The sequence below is a fragment of the Lactuca saligna genome, chromosome 6 (genome assembly GCF_052625555.1).
Source record: "Lactuca saligna cultivar CGN05327 chromosome 6, ASM5262555v1, whole genome shotgun sequence".
Taxonomy (NCBI): Eukaryota; Viridiplantae; Streptophyta; class Magnoliopsida; order Asterales; family Asteraceae; genus Lactuca; species Lactuca saligna.
In genome coordinates this window covers 159509963-159525086 of record NC_136422.1, presented here as the reverse complement: position 1 = coordinate 159525086, position 15124 = coordinate 159509963, and positions in this window count along the sequence as shown.

Genomic DNA, 15124 nt, shown 5'->3' with positions numbered 1-15124 from the left:
TGCTAGTCAACTCTCGGAAAATATAGTTGATCAGGCTATATCTTCCCAGTTTTGACTATATGTCTCTAACTCCACATGCGTTGTTCAACAATCGTAATTCTTTTGTACTGTCCTAGTGACACTGATTTTAGTACGAATACAGACTTGTATACTTAATTAAATATTTTATTATTTATAAGTATAAACTCTTGGTCAGAGTATTTTAATCCCAATATATTTATAGTTAGTATATCTTTTATGGGTTGATATACTCAATTCACTATAAACAGTGCTCTGATACCAATCTGTCACACCCCAAAACCATGAATGGCGAAAACATTCTGGGGCAGAGGACGTCATGTACAGTATCACAACAATGAATAATAATAAACAAGCAACAACATCATCCATTGCATTAATATTACAATTTCATACATGTGTGTTCTGTCAAAGTTATAGACACCAAAAGTATACATATCAAAATAAAAGATGAGTCTTGAACGAACTCCATCTTCTCAAAAGCCTGGCACCTGTACCTGTCTAGTGGTGACCTGAGAATACAAGTTATTTTGATAGTGAGTATCAACTTAAAGCTGGTGAGATCATAAGTATATTAATGTCTGAGTTTGTATGAAAATGTTTGAAAGTTGTTTCTGTAGAATGTTTTGTACAATGTTTTGTATATTGTTTGAACTCTCCTAGAAAACCCTATGTTTCCTACTGACTGTAACCTTCTACCAAGGCATCACGTGTTCGTGTATATGTCTCTTATTAGAGTGTGTGTTTCCCAAATTCTGACTATCATTAACCAAAAATATAGTTACTACATTACCGTGCCTCGTGTGAATATTCACGAAGTGAATGTAAATGAGAAAATATTATCGTACTGTAGTATGTGTAATAAGTGACTACCGTGGTACTAACTACCTTAATAATAAAAGGTGTTTTCAAATAACATGTGATCGACCTGTATCCTGCTACGGACTCTAGTAAAACGATGATGTAAGACGCCGTAAGAAATGACATTTGGCATCCGTAGACTTGCAAGTCCCACTGTAGCGAGCAACAAGGTGTAGGATAGTCAAGCCAGTATAGATCTATACGCAAACTCATACACTCTCCAATTTAGGAGATTCGAGATACAAGAACGGCTGGGGCAGGAAGTGCCATGACCCGCTCAATGGTTCACATAACTGCATAAACGGATATGTAACAAATGTGCTAACTGAAAGTGTAATCTTCCTCTATCTAGCCTGTGTGTACTGAAATGTTCTGCGTGTGCTAGCTGTAATGTACGTTCTCTCTATCTAACATGTATAGTAATGTACTGTGTGTACTACTTGAACTGACTCATGAATGAATTGACTCATTGTATGTTTCTTTGTTCTAGTTATAGTATTAGTATTCTCCTGTGCTACCCCTATGGTAACTTACTAATGATGTAACTGGTACGTATGAACTTGGAAGTATACCCTTGGTACCCAAGGGTACTGAATGAACTGAAAGGACCTTTATGACTACATATGTACACATGATATATAATTAATATTTTAAATGACCTTCGGATGGATACCCGATATCCAACCAGACCACATCTCAAGCGCGAAAAGGAAATAGGGCGGGCAGGCCTTCGTAAGCCTTTTAATCATTTTTTATATAAGTATACATACATAGACATGCAATTGATAATAAGTATTAAATATTTTAAATTAAAGTATTTGATAAGTAAAAGAGTTTGTAAAACAGTTTGAAACAATTCGGTTTGATAAACAGTTTGAACGGAAAAAATTCACTGGTTTTGTAGTTATTAACCACATGTGATTGATGTAATAACTATAAGTATTTAACTTGTATTCCCCCCCCCCCCCATAAAGCATTTAAAAACATTTAAATCATTGGTTAAGGGGTATGAACTCACTTGTGGTGAGTGGATTGGATTGTAGTGTCGGTTACGGTGCTAGGTGACAAATGAAGACTTGTACACACGCACGAGCCTAGTTATCATATAATGAATATATATAACTAATTAGCCTCTTTATAACTAATAAAATGATTTGGGACACTTTAGAACATGAAAACACTTTGTTTCAAGTGTTAAAGATCACAAGGATTGCATCCAAGTGCTAGTAGGGCAAAACTAGGGTGTTTGGGGTCCAAGGGTAAACTCCTTGGGAGTTTACGGTCTAAATGACCTTTACCCTAGGATTTTACGGCATTAAACTCAAGGGTTTACGGTCTAAACTCTATTTCTTGCAACCATGAGTTGTTTGGAGGTTTAACAAGTCCTTTGAAGCAATCTTGCTAAGTGGTTTAACCTTTGGAGTGGGCTAGGGTCACAAAACACCCTCCTTGAGGTGTTTACGGCCTAAGGGTGTTTTCCCTTGGGTTTTACTACCGTAAAACCTTATGGGAAAGGATATTGCCTTTATTTCAAGTCCTTATCACAACTACGTAAATGTCTAAGTTAGCTTTTAGGGCTAAGAAAGGAATATGACTCATTTAAACACCTTTTTGGGTGTTTACGGTTTTGGGATATCCTTAGACCGTAAACACCTATAAATGGTGATGTTTGGTATTTTTCAAAGCTTAAACATATCATTGGAAGGTTTAAATATGTTAAGGTAAGTCTTAAACTTCAAACTAGGTCTAAACATGGGACTTAAGTCAATTTTGGGGGACCTTATGGTGTTTACGGCCCAAGCATCATCTTGGACCGTGAACACCTCAAGCATGGTGTTCTTGACTGATTTCCTTGGTGTTTAGATGATATACTAGCTTACAAGCACTCAAGGATGGACGTACTTACTATAATAAAGCTTGATTTGATCTAAAAGGCCAAGAACAGTTAGTGTGTGTTCTTGGTGTTCTTGGTATTTTGGAAAATCTAAAAAATACATAAATGAATGGATGAATAGATGCACAAACACTAGATTAAGTGTTTTACTAACTTGAAATGGTTAGAACACTTACAAGATCGAAGATTTGGAATTAAATGTTGGATGATAGTTGAGAGTGTTTTTGGAGTTTACTCTTTTTACTATTTGGGGAGTAAACACAATGACTAGTTTCTTGGGGAGTAAACTCATACATAGGCATGAGTTTACGATTTTTGGGTGATTCCTAAACCCAAAACATAAAAGTTTGCTTGGGTGATTCTAATACGCGAAGTGTTTGCGGTTTTTCAAAAATAAAAACCCGAGACGACACTTTCTTTTACTTGTTCGTTTAAAAATAATATTAAAATAATAAAACGAACTTTATATTTCTTAAAAATAAGAAATAATGATATTAATTTATGATACGAAGTGGTTGACTTTTAGGGTTTGACCAAAAGGAAATTTCAGGTTGTCACAAAGGGACACTCACCTGTTAGGGGTTTGTTATGGACTTGAAGATCAAAGGTCTCGACGAGTTCAAGAAGGAACTTGGCGAGTTCAAGGTAATATTCCAACCACATGATGGTGGAATCGATGTGTTCAAGGATGAACTTGACGAGTCATAGATTGAACACCTTCATATGGATGAAGATGAACTCGGCGAATTCAAGGACGAACTCGATGAGTCGATTGAAGATAGTCTGATGGATTTATAAAGGTGAACTCGTCGAGCTCTAGCTAGACTCGATGGGTCGGGACGAGATTGTGGCATTTTACGGACGTGCGGACTCGATGAGTTGGTGGACCAACTCGGCGAGCCTGGTCAACCAGATGTTGACTTTGACCAGTGTTTTGGACTTTGACTTTGACTTGGACTTAAGTGATCCTTGTAAGGGTTATGAGTATGAATTGATAACTTTGAAAAGTTATCGTGTATGGATTGAGGATTCGGGGAGGGTCACTTTTTCACACCGAGGACAGTGCAAACACTACACGACATTAAGGTGACTTACCTTCCAGTAAAAGTAGGTCTAAGGCTCCAATTGTCTGGTTTGCTACTACCTGATGTGTTCTATGTGCTAGTATGATATGTTATAAGTGATAGTGGCAGTAGGAGGGGAATAGTCCCTTAATTCGATCGTTAGGACCGAAGGGTAGTTCGGACACCCCGGATATGTCTGACAGCATGTTTATGATACGTTGTTATGTGATAGTAGTAGGGGTGAAATAGTCCTCTTGACCGGGTGAGATAGACTGGAGGGTAGGCAGGCACCCCAGAACGACCTGACACGGGTAGGTCAGCACCCCAGAATGGCTTGACATGGGTAGGTCAGCACCCCAGAATAGCTTGAGATGGGTATGTCGGGCACCCCAGAATTACCCGGTAGTATGTATGATTGTATGGTGTTTTCTATGATGGGGAACTCAGTAAGCTTCGTGCTTACAAATTTTAGTTTTGGTTTCAGGTACCTCTTCAGCTATGGGTAAGGAATCGACAGGGTAGCAGCGCATCGTATTCACAAGATTTCCGCTTTGAGAACCCTCAGATTGTTATGGTTTCGAGAGTTGTGATTTTTGACTTGATGTTTTGAAATGATAGCAACGATGTTTTCCGTAAACTATTTTTATAAGTAATATAATTAAACAAAAAAATTTGGGTCTTGATTTTGGGATGTTACAAGAAACAAGCATATGATTTTTACAAAAATTGCATTATCATAAGAAATTGCTAGTTTTGATTATATGCACTCACATAAACTTCAAACAATAGTTTAATTTAGGAAAATCTAGCCAATTAGATTTTTTTTGCTAGTATTATGTGGGATGATCCGATGATAGCCTAAATATTTGTCTAAGACAATATATGTTATAGTTTATTTGTGGTTGCCCATTCTTAGTGAAAATTCAAGAGATATCAAATATAATATGGCAGTTTGTACAATGTAATAAGCTTTGCAGCATGTACGTAAAATATATCTAGGAGAGCTTATGTAGTCATTGAACATAGATTAATGCCTCTAACCAATCAAGGTTGAAGTTAAGATCCATTCCTTAACGATGCACTATAAGAAAAATGTGATTTTGAAAGGGAAGGAGTCCATTGCAGAAAGATAAAATTCTGTTGCAAAAATCGAATAGCAACAGAATATGCGACGACCAATTTTCGTCCCTAAAAACCCCGTAGCGAGGGTTTTCAAAGGAAACAATCATTCTGTTACAAATGTGACAACGAAATGAAATCCATTGTCTGTGGTATTTCGTCATGTATTCCAAAGTTGGATTCCATGAAAAATTCCATGGTGGTTCTTCCATCACAAATTCCGTTGTAGTTAATCGCTAGCAAAATCCATGGTAATGAATCCCTAGCAAATTTCATGGTGATGAATTCCTAGAAAATGTCGTGGTTGTGATTCCCTAGAAAAAGCCATGGTGGTGAATCCCTAGCAATTTCCATGGTGGTGATTCCCTAACAAATTTCGTGGTGGTGAATCCCTAGCAAATTTCGTGGTGGTCATTCCCTAGCAAATTCTATCGTGATGAATCTCTAGCAAATTTTGTGGTTGTGGATCCCTAGCAAATTTGGTGGTGATGAATCTCTAGCAACTTCTACGGTGATGACTCCCTAGCAAATACCGTGGTCATGAATCCCTAACAATTTATGTGGTGTATATTATATAGCAGATTCCATAGCAAAGATTCTATAGGGACTGATGGATAATTGATTTAAATTAAATCCAAATTATTTTGTAGTAATATATGAAAAACAAAAGTAACAAAAAATCAAATAACATTATATCATAAAATTTTACAATAATTGTTTATTACATGGAACATGGAAAGTGGCTACTCCAAAATAAATACTTTGCAATAAACAAATTAGCATTTTATGACCTACTAGTGTTGTTGTTATGTAATAACATTTATAAGACCATTGGCGTTTTAACTTGTTTTTCAAGTTACTCGACTCTTGCGTTGTGTTTTTCTTCTTGGCCTTTCATTATTTCCTTAAGCACTTCGTTTTGCTCTTTTTGTTTCGCAATTCCATTTCATCATTTTTTCGGGAATGTAAGATACATCCGTTTTACCGTTATTATTGGGAACCGCCTTTGCAAAAGATCTTAATCCCTAAAGTCTTTTTTTTTCATGACACCAACCACATCATAAAATAGTGTGTCCTCCTCAAATTCAGCACCTTCAACTTCCAACTCTTCTTGTTTTTTTTTTTTTTTTTTTTTTTTTTTTTTTTTTTTTTGTATAGGCTGCCTACAAAATAAAATTAATTTAAGTTAAAAGACATCAAAGTTATGAATGACATTAAGGACTAGCTACAATATAAAAGTTTAATTGCACTGAAATAAATATTACATGAATTTTTCTATCTTTTTCATTTGTAAATTTGACTCAATCGTGATTCATGTGTGTATACAGGAATAATTCACTACGGGGTGGATCACGTGCTAATTTTCTTTTCTGCATAAATACTATAAAAAGTAAAATATACACAAAAACATAAACATTGATATACCATTAAAAAAAATTATCAAATCAGAAGCTAACTTCAAATGATTTATAGATTTAGCATTATGTTTAAGTTGTGCTATTCCATCAGCACACCGTTATACCTATTTATCTTGTTATGCTAAGATTTCAGCTTGTATTAATTTATATTCCATTTTACTTGCCAAGAGTTCCAGATTTCTTGTGAAATATGAGAAACTTTAAAGGAATGTGGGCTTTATTTATGCTCTACACGTTGTAGAGATATTGGCCCTAAGTTTGTGAAGTTTACTTGCCCAAGCTTTCCTCACTAGCGAGTCTATTGCTTCACTCCAACAAAAAGTTTTCTACACATTAACGATATAAACATAATTATAAATGTAAATGTTTACCAAACAACAATTTATCATATATATTTAACTATATGGAACTCCTCCCAATATAATTTGTGCATTTCTTTGCTAACTTTTCCCCAAGTGTACCCTTGCGGGTCTAGTCTTCGAAAAAAATAACCGACTAGTAATATGTGTGCAAGGGCCTTGTGGCATGAACTAGAAAATAATCATGATATCGTTTTAGTATTGAATTAATATGCACGTGTACACCAAGAGGTTATACATAAATTTCACAACTAGCAAAATTAGGGTCAAGATTGTATTCATGTACAAACAATTCCTCTATGTATCATTGTTGCATTAGATTATTGAATTTCAAAAATGGAAAAGTTATATGAATAAATATGTGTATACACTAAGAATCAAGTTGAAATATAGTCTTATAAGCCCTAGTTTGATCTAATAACTAAACAAAAATCAATTTTTGCGCTTTTTCTTAGAAACTCTCGGCCCAAATACCCCCTTGACCGAAAACCCACCAAAATGGGCCATAATGAACCCGAAAGCCCACACCACAAGCACTGAAAACCTTAATGAGGGGTGTTTTTGGCCACCCTTAAACCAAAAATCCCTCCCTTAAATTAATGAAATCGGTTTTGGGTGCAAGACCCAATGGTTGACCAAACCTTTTCCACCTCATTGCTTTACATTTTCATTACCCAACAAACCACCACACCATGCATATCAATACCCATCATACTCCCATGCATGACCTCCAAGTAACCAACAAGTGACAACCAACTTCATATATCTCTCTCTATTTAAGGGTTAGGCTGAGATTGGGTTATCCCCACTCTTGCCACTTAATCTTTTCTCATTAATTCCCTTTTCTCTCTATGAACAAATCCATTTTTCAAGCATCATGACCACAAAAATCGGTCCTAGGAAAATTTCGTATGTTCCTTGTAAAACTCAAGTTTTTTTTTTTTTTTTTTTTTTTTTTTTTTTTTTTTTTGTACATTTTAAGGTAAAGATCATCATATTTACACACACATTTTTGTTTGCTAGATCATTAGAACACTAGCATTTTCGAGAGTCCTTCAAGCTTATGCAAGGCTAAGCTTGAAACCACTCCTCTTTCCTTCCTAAAACTCATGAAAGCAACCAAGGTGAGCTTCATACCCCCATGTTTTTGTGTTTTACATGATTTTAGGCTGGGGTGGTGTAGGAATACAAGTCAAAACCCATTTACCCATTGGATATTTGCATCCATCCAATTTCTTATGTAATAATTTGTGAATATGATGTTGAAAGCCTCATACATACACACATAAATATCATGAATTACAAGCTTGATATAAGTTAGAATGGGTTTGTCCATTGGACATTTGCATGCACTATGATTGTTTGTTAAATATGGAGTAATTTCTTGTATAGAAAGGTTGATATCATTTGTTAATTACATACAAATCGTGACATGTGTGATTGTCAACATTTTTATTACTCAATAATTGGGCTTAAAAGTCGATAGATTCAAATATAACAAGAATATATGCTTACAAAAGCCCAAATATGTTTTGATCTTTGGATGTTTTCATGTCCTACTTTTACAAGTTAAAAATTTGTATAAATATAAAAATGTTGAGGTCATTATATGGTTCCTTTTTATAAAAATTGTGATCTGTTAAGAATGACCAACTTAAACTATTTTGGTGTTACAAAATTTCAACCAGAAAATATGAGATGTGCAAAAAGTATAAGTTTCTTGGAGATTTTCACTAAAAATAAACTTTCTAGTAAAAGTCATCGTAATTTTGATGTCACTATTTAGATGGGTTAAAACCCAAGAATATTATGTAAATTTTATAACATATATTATTACTAGACATACGTACTCTTGACTATATATATAAAGTTTTATAAATAGTTTACACAAAAGAGTATACAAAACAAATTAATGACAGTATAGTTTGCATGTCATAAATCACATGTCATAAAACATACGTCAGGAATTTGATAAAACGCATTTCGTAAACCACCTGTCATGAAACTCATAAAACATGTGTCATAAAACAACTGTCAGGAATTTTTCAATAGTGAAACCATTTCGTTACACAACAAAATGGATTCGTAGTTCGCGTAAATCCGTTAACGCTCTAGACAGACATTCACTTCAGCGTACCTACCGAGCGTACATTTTAAGTATTGCATTATAACCAGAGTTTCCTGGAGGGAGATCAAGATAGTAGTGTATAGATCTATACGAGGATTGACAACCCCACGCTTGAGCTGTTCGCTACAACTAGACGGGCCAGTCTAGGGTGACAAATATCTTACTTATTTTGACGCCTGAAGAATGTCAAAAAAGTATAATAGTAAAATCAAGCATGGCTATCATAACTCAATTAGGCATTAACAATACTATCTTGGTTTACGGGAAACTTACACTTCATTGGTTTTATTAAAATATAAAATTGTATACTACTCTTTAGTACATAATTGCATACATTTTTGGGTCTTAGCTTTAAAACTACAGTTTTCATACATCAGAAATTTTCTGGGAACGTACACTTTACAATTACAAGTAAAAGAAACAAAGGACATGCATGCATATATTCTCGCTTTTTTGTTTAAGACTTATAACTCGTTTTCATAGAAAATATCGGATTTTCTGGAGATACACAAACCATATTTAAAAAAAGATGTTACAAATTTTCTCATAGAAATATGCTTATGAACTCATCAACATTCAATGTTCACATTTTTCAAAACTACTTGTATTCTTAGGCAACCAATAAGCAGGTACCTAAGAACCAGATTTGTTGTATTTTGGAATTTCTTACCTTTATGTCACTTTTATGTAACTTATGAACAACTATTATATGTAAACAATGTAATTTCATACTTTCAATGTATGTTGATTGGGTTACTATGTTTCATGTATATTCAATTGTTATGATACTACTCGATGACATCATCCGCCCCCGGACATTTCCATCATTCTGGTTCGGGTGTGACAATAAAAAAAGTTGTAAGATATGATTGGGAACTCACGCTTTTTTGCCAAACATGAAGAATTAAATGTCCATCTAGTCCACAATCTTCTGAGGACTTTTTTCACCATCTATATTTACCACAATAGATCCATTCATGGTTAGTTGTATTTGGTGATGGGGTAGATTCTAGGATAGGTGTTGGGATAGATGTGTATATTTAGGATGTGGTAGTTCCTTTAGGTAAGGAGGATGTGTTAGTTACTGTAATTGTTGAGGATGGTAGTGTCGATGCAGGTATTGAGGTTGTGGTAGAAGATTTAGGTGTTGATGATGTGGTAGTTGATGTCCGTGTTGAGGATGATTTCGACGATGTAGCCACTACTAAAAAAAATAGCATTTTACGACGCTCATTGCGCGTCATAAAGGGCTCATACGATGTGCAAATGCGCATCAAGGAAGGCCCTGTCATAAAGAGAGAAGACACACTTTTGCGCGTCGTCTATAGACGACGCGCATTTACGATGCTCATTTACGACGTGCAATTACGACGTGTGTTTACGACACACAATGTGTATCAAGAAAGGCCCTATCATAAAGGAAGACGACACGCATTCACGTGTCGTAACCTTACGATGCGCATGTTAATGACACGCAATGCGTATCAAGAAAGCCCCTGTCAAGAAAGGCCATGTCATAAATGAAGATGACACACATTTTTGCGTATCATAACTTTAAATGTTTTAAAAAAATATATTATTTATAGATTTACTAATTTTCAAATTAAATTTGTATTTAATGTCTCATAATAGAAAATAAAATATCATATACAGAAAATGCAATCCATTGCATAAAATTTAATGTCATACAAATAATCATATACAAAAAATACAATCCATTGCATAAAATACAATCCCTAACTATCTAACCTATTATTACATTGCTATTAAGGGACACCTTGTTTCAGATATCATGTAAAAAACAAATCCTCCATGTCAAAAAATTGGTTGTTGTCCATCGAGTGTAGATGACAAATAATGAATTGAACATTAGTTGAAACCAAAAAACTTTTAATAATCACACAATCAAAAAGCTGAAACCAAAAAGCTTTTAATTACACAAGAAACAACACATCATCATGAGAAACTACTTACCTGCCCTTAATGGAGGAAGTACTTTTCTCTAACCAACTTTGTTGGTGTGGACTGATAAAAGTTATAGCATGTCCTAGCAAGCTGCAAATAATACATATCAAAATTATTAGCAACAAAAATAATAGACCTCTTCAGCCAGATTCAGGAACTTTCATTGATGTCTCCCACATGTCTCTGTTTTAATAACTCATTAGTTTGTTTTATATATACATCTACACTTGTAATTTTATCTAGAACTAAAATTACCAACTCACTTATAAGGCTTCACAGTTGCAGCTTTGTTTCCTTGTATCCACACTTTAAGTAAATACTCATAGAAACTGCACAAAGTTACATTTTTACAAAACTTAATATACTTAAGATCATAACACCCTAATTTCATGCAACAAATGAGTTATATAAAGATCATTAAGAATATTTTAGAATCATCTGCAAGCAAACATAAGTAGACAAAATCTGGGTATTAATTAGATAAATATCTCGTTTAGTTAACCTAGATAATAATCACCCAATCACACTTTCACTGTGCATAGTTAGTCTTGAAGAATAGTTGTTGCACCTCTATACATATGTAAATTATATATATATATATATATATATATATATATATATATATATATATATATATATATATATATATAAGTTAGGATTTAGATGATAATACCAAAATCTGGATGTGGACTTAGACTTAGTGTTGATCCACAATCACCATCTCCCACTTTGCTGTCCCACTAATTTAAATTGTCCTTAAGATGAATAATTGCTGACACTGCTGCTTCTATAGCCACCTCCTGTCCACGACCTTGCTCATTCAGCTACTCTGGTCAACTCAATACCTGACATGACATGCATTTCTATGGGAATTAAAATTTAACATACCAAGAAAATAAAAACCAACAGTTTTGGTTATCGATAAGAATCAGATCAGAAGCACACAAAAGTTATAATTTGAATTGGATCGAGATAATTTTATAATATGTAGTTATTATAATTTTTTTTAAATGGAATTTTCTTCTCAACAACAACAACAACCTCATCATTTTTTTATAATCGAGTCTAACATCATTTTTTAAATGGCATTTTCTTCTCTGCAACAAGAACAACCTTATCAGTAAAAAAAAGCTGGAATCCAAACATTTATCAATAAGTCGAGTTTGACATGATTTCAACTAAAAATGAACTCCAACCAACTGATAACTAAACAAAAGTTACAATTCTAAAAGTTATGGATAATAAAAAAGAAAGAACATCTAGAAATGAAAAAGCAAAATCCACTACTGGGGGTTTCTTGAAACTGTAAAACTAAAGATCTTTTTGAAGATAAGCATACCAGAAAGGCCATAAAGACATGTGCTTTGGATAAGAATTTAGAAGCTTAAAGTCATTGAGATCTAACAAAAATAGGCGAAAGAGATCTTACCATGAGTATGGGACAAAAAATTTGTAAGTTTTTTTCCTCTTGAAAGAAGATGGAAGTCTGAAATTTGATGTTCTAACAATAATAGGTGCCCATACATGTTCAACAGAAAAATCATAAATCAAACCTATATGTTATCAAAAAATCACACATGATGAGAAGAGGAAAAAGGAAGAAGCGTACCTGATGAGAAGGGGAAGGAGACTTCAAAAAATTGGAACAGATGAGAAGAGGATCGTCGATGATTGTTTGTTGCAGGAGAAGAAAATTGGCGCTGAAGTAGGAGAAGAAACGATGGAGTCGCTGATTTCTTCCTTCGGTAGGGCAAGGGTACAGTTGGAAACCCTTCTCCATTTCTTCCTCCATTCTCAGTCAATCGATTTTTTCCATCTTACTTGATCAGATTAAGCTTTCCGAGTCAGATACACAAATTTAGTTCATCAAACGTATTTATCTGACCGAGTTAGCAAAAAAAGTCATTGATGTCTGAGATTCGATACCTTGAACCAAGAAATCCATAAATCTCTATGAGATAGGAGCAACGACACCTGGATCGATTTTGTTGAGAAGCATAGAGCATAACACTAAATCTTTTGGGAGTCGCAGTCGCATGCCAGGAGAGGTGAATGTGATGTTGCAGTGGTCTGTTAGAGATAGACAAAAAGGAAGGAAATGGATGGAGGAAAAAGGTGGCCTGGTGGTTCTAGGGTTTTTATACAAATGGTGGTGTTAGTAACCAACGATGGTGGTGCGAAAGAGGGGTGGTGATCTTGTGATATGTTGTGTCGGTGGTATAATGGGGCTTTATTGGAGGCGGTGGTGAACCAGAGAGAATACAAAGGGTGGTGAGTGGTTGTCGAGCAATAGGTGGTAGAGAGAGAGAGAGTAAATCAGGAGAAGTTAAGCATAAAATAAAATAAAACCCTAAGATACAAGGAAGATGGCGATGGCCCGCCAAAGGGAAAGTGCACAGGTCTTCCTTCAAAAGAGACAAGGTTTTTCATTTTAGGGTTTGCAGAGAGAATAGAGGGAGAGAATGGAAGGAGATCAAGAGGATAGAGTGGAGAAGCGGGAACTTAAAAATTTTAGAATTTTAGAGATTTCATTTTCCCCACTTAAAAACACGTGTCTAACTAAAAAATTATAAAGCGACATTTCTAGATGATACACATATTTAACATAAGCACCCTCAGTGTTTGTAATTTTTTTTGTTGTACATTAATTTTAGGGCACGCACAAATGCGTGTCTTCTATCCTTCAAATTTTGCAAAACTAACATTATTTTTTCATTGTACGCACAAATGCGCGTCCTCTATTAGCGCATGTCATTGCTTGTGTATCATTAAAGGGTTGTTTTCTATAGTGAGCTCTGAATTTTTGGTTGTATATGTAGGTGTTGAAGATGGTATCGATGGTCCAGTTGTTGTAGTTTTAAATGTATTTGTTGAGGATAGTGTGGATCTTGTAAGTGATGTTGAGGAAGTGGTAGTGATCATTGGTGTTAATGATTTAGGTTTAGGGATTCTGGTGCTAGATGTTATAGGTACATTGGATGTGGTTGATGATTTTGAGAAGTTGATTTCTTTATCTAGTAATTGGTGCTAAATGTTATATGTCATCCATGGGTATTAGCATGACACCACAAGGAAAACCACATTGACCCATGGATGATATATGAGTCATGGATCAATGTGGTAGTTGCTTATGGTGCCATGGTAATACCCATGGATGACATATGGATCGCGGGTCAATGTAGTAGTTTGTTATGGTTTCATGATAATACCCATGTAGGACATGTGGGTTAAGGGTCATGTGGTATGGTAACACCTAGGGATGACATATGAGTCATGGCTCATGTGGTAGTTGCTTATAGTGTCATGGTAACACCCATGGATGACATATGGGTCATGGATCATGTGTTAGTTGCTTATAGTGTCATGGTAACACCCATGGATGACATATGGGTCATGGTTATGATGGTAACACCCATGGATGACATATAGGTCATGGGTTGCTTATAGTGTCATGGTAACACCCATGGATGACATATGGGTCATGTGTGTCATGCTAACACCCATGAATGTCATATCGGTCATGGGTCATGTGGTAGCTGCTTATAGTGTCATGGTAATACCTATGGATGACGTATGGTTCATTAGTGAATGTGGTAGTTTCTTATAGTGTCATGGTAATACCCATGGATGACATATGAGTAATGGGTCAATGTGGTAGTTGGTTATAGTATCATGGTAATACCCATGGATGACATATGGGTCATGGGTCATGTGATACGGTAACACCCACGGATGACATATAGGTCATGGGTTATGTGGTAGTTGTTTAGAGTGTCATGGTAACACCAATGGATGACATAAGGGTTATGGATCATGTGTTAGTTGCTTATAGTGTCATGGTAAAACCCATGGATGAAATATGGTTCATGGGTGTCATGGTAATACCCATGGATGACATATGGATCATGGGTTGCTTATAGTGTCATGGTAACATCCATGGATGACATATGGGTCATGGGTGTCATGGTGACACCGATGGATGACATATGGGCCATGGTTATGTGGTAATTGCTTATAATGTCATGGTAATGTCTATGGGTGAAATATAGGTCATGGGTTAATGTAGTAATTGATTATAGTGTCATGGTAATACCCATGGACGACATATGGGTCATGGGTCAATGTGGTAGTTGCTTATAGTGTCATGGTAATACCCATGAATTACATATGGGTCATGGGTCAATGTGGTAGTTAGTTATAGTTTCATGGTAATACCCTGGATCACATATGGGTCATGGGTCAATGTGGTAGTTGGTTATATTGTCATGGTAATAGTTGGAAAATTGATTGTAACCACC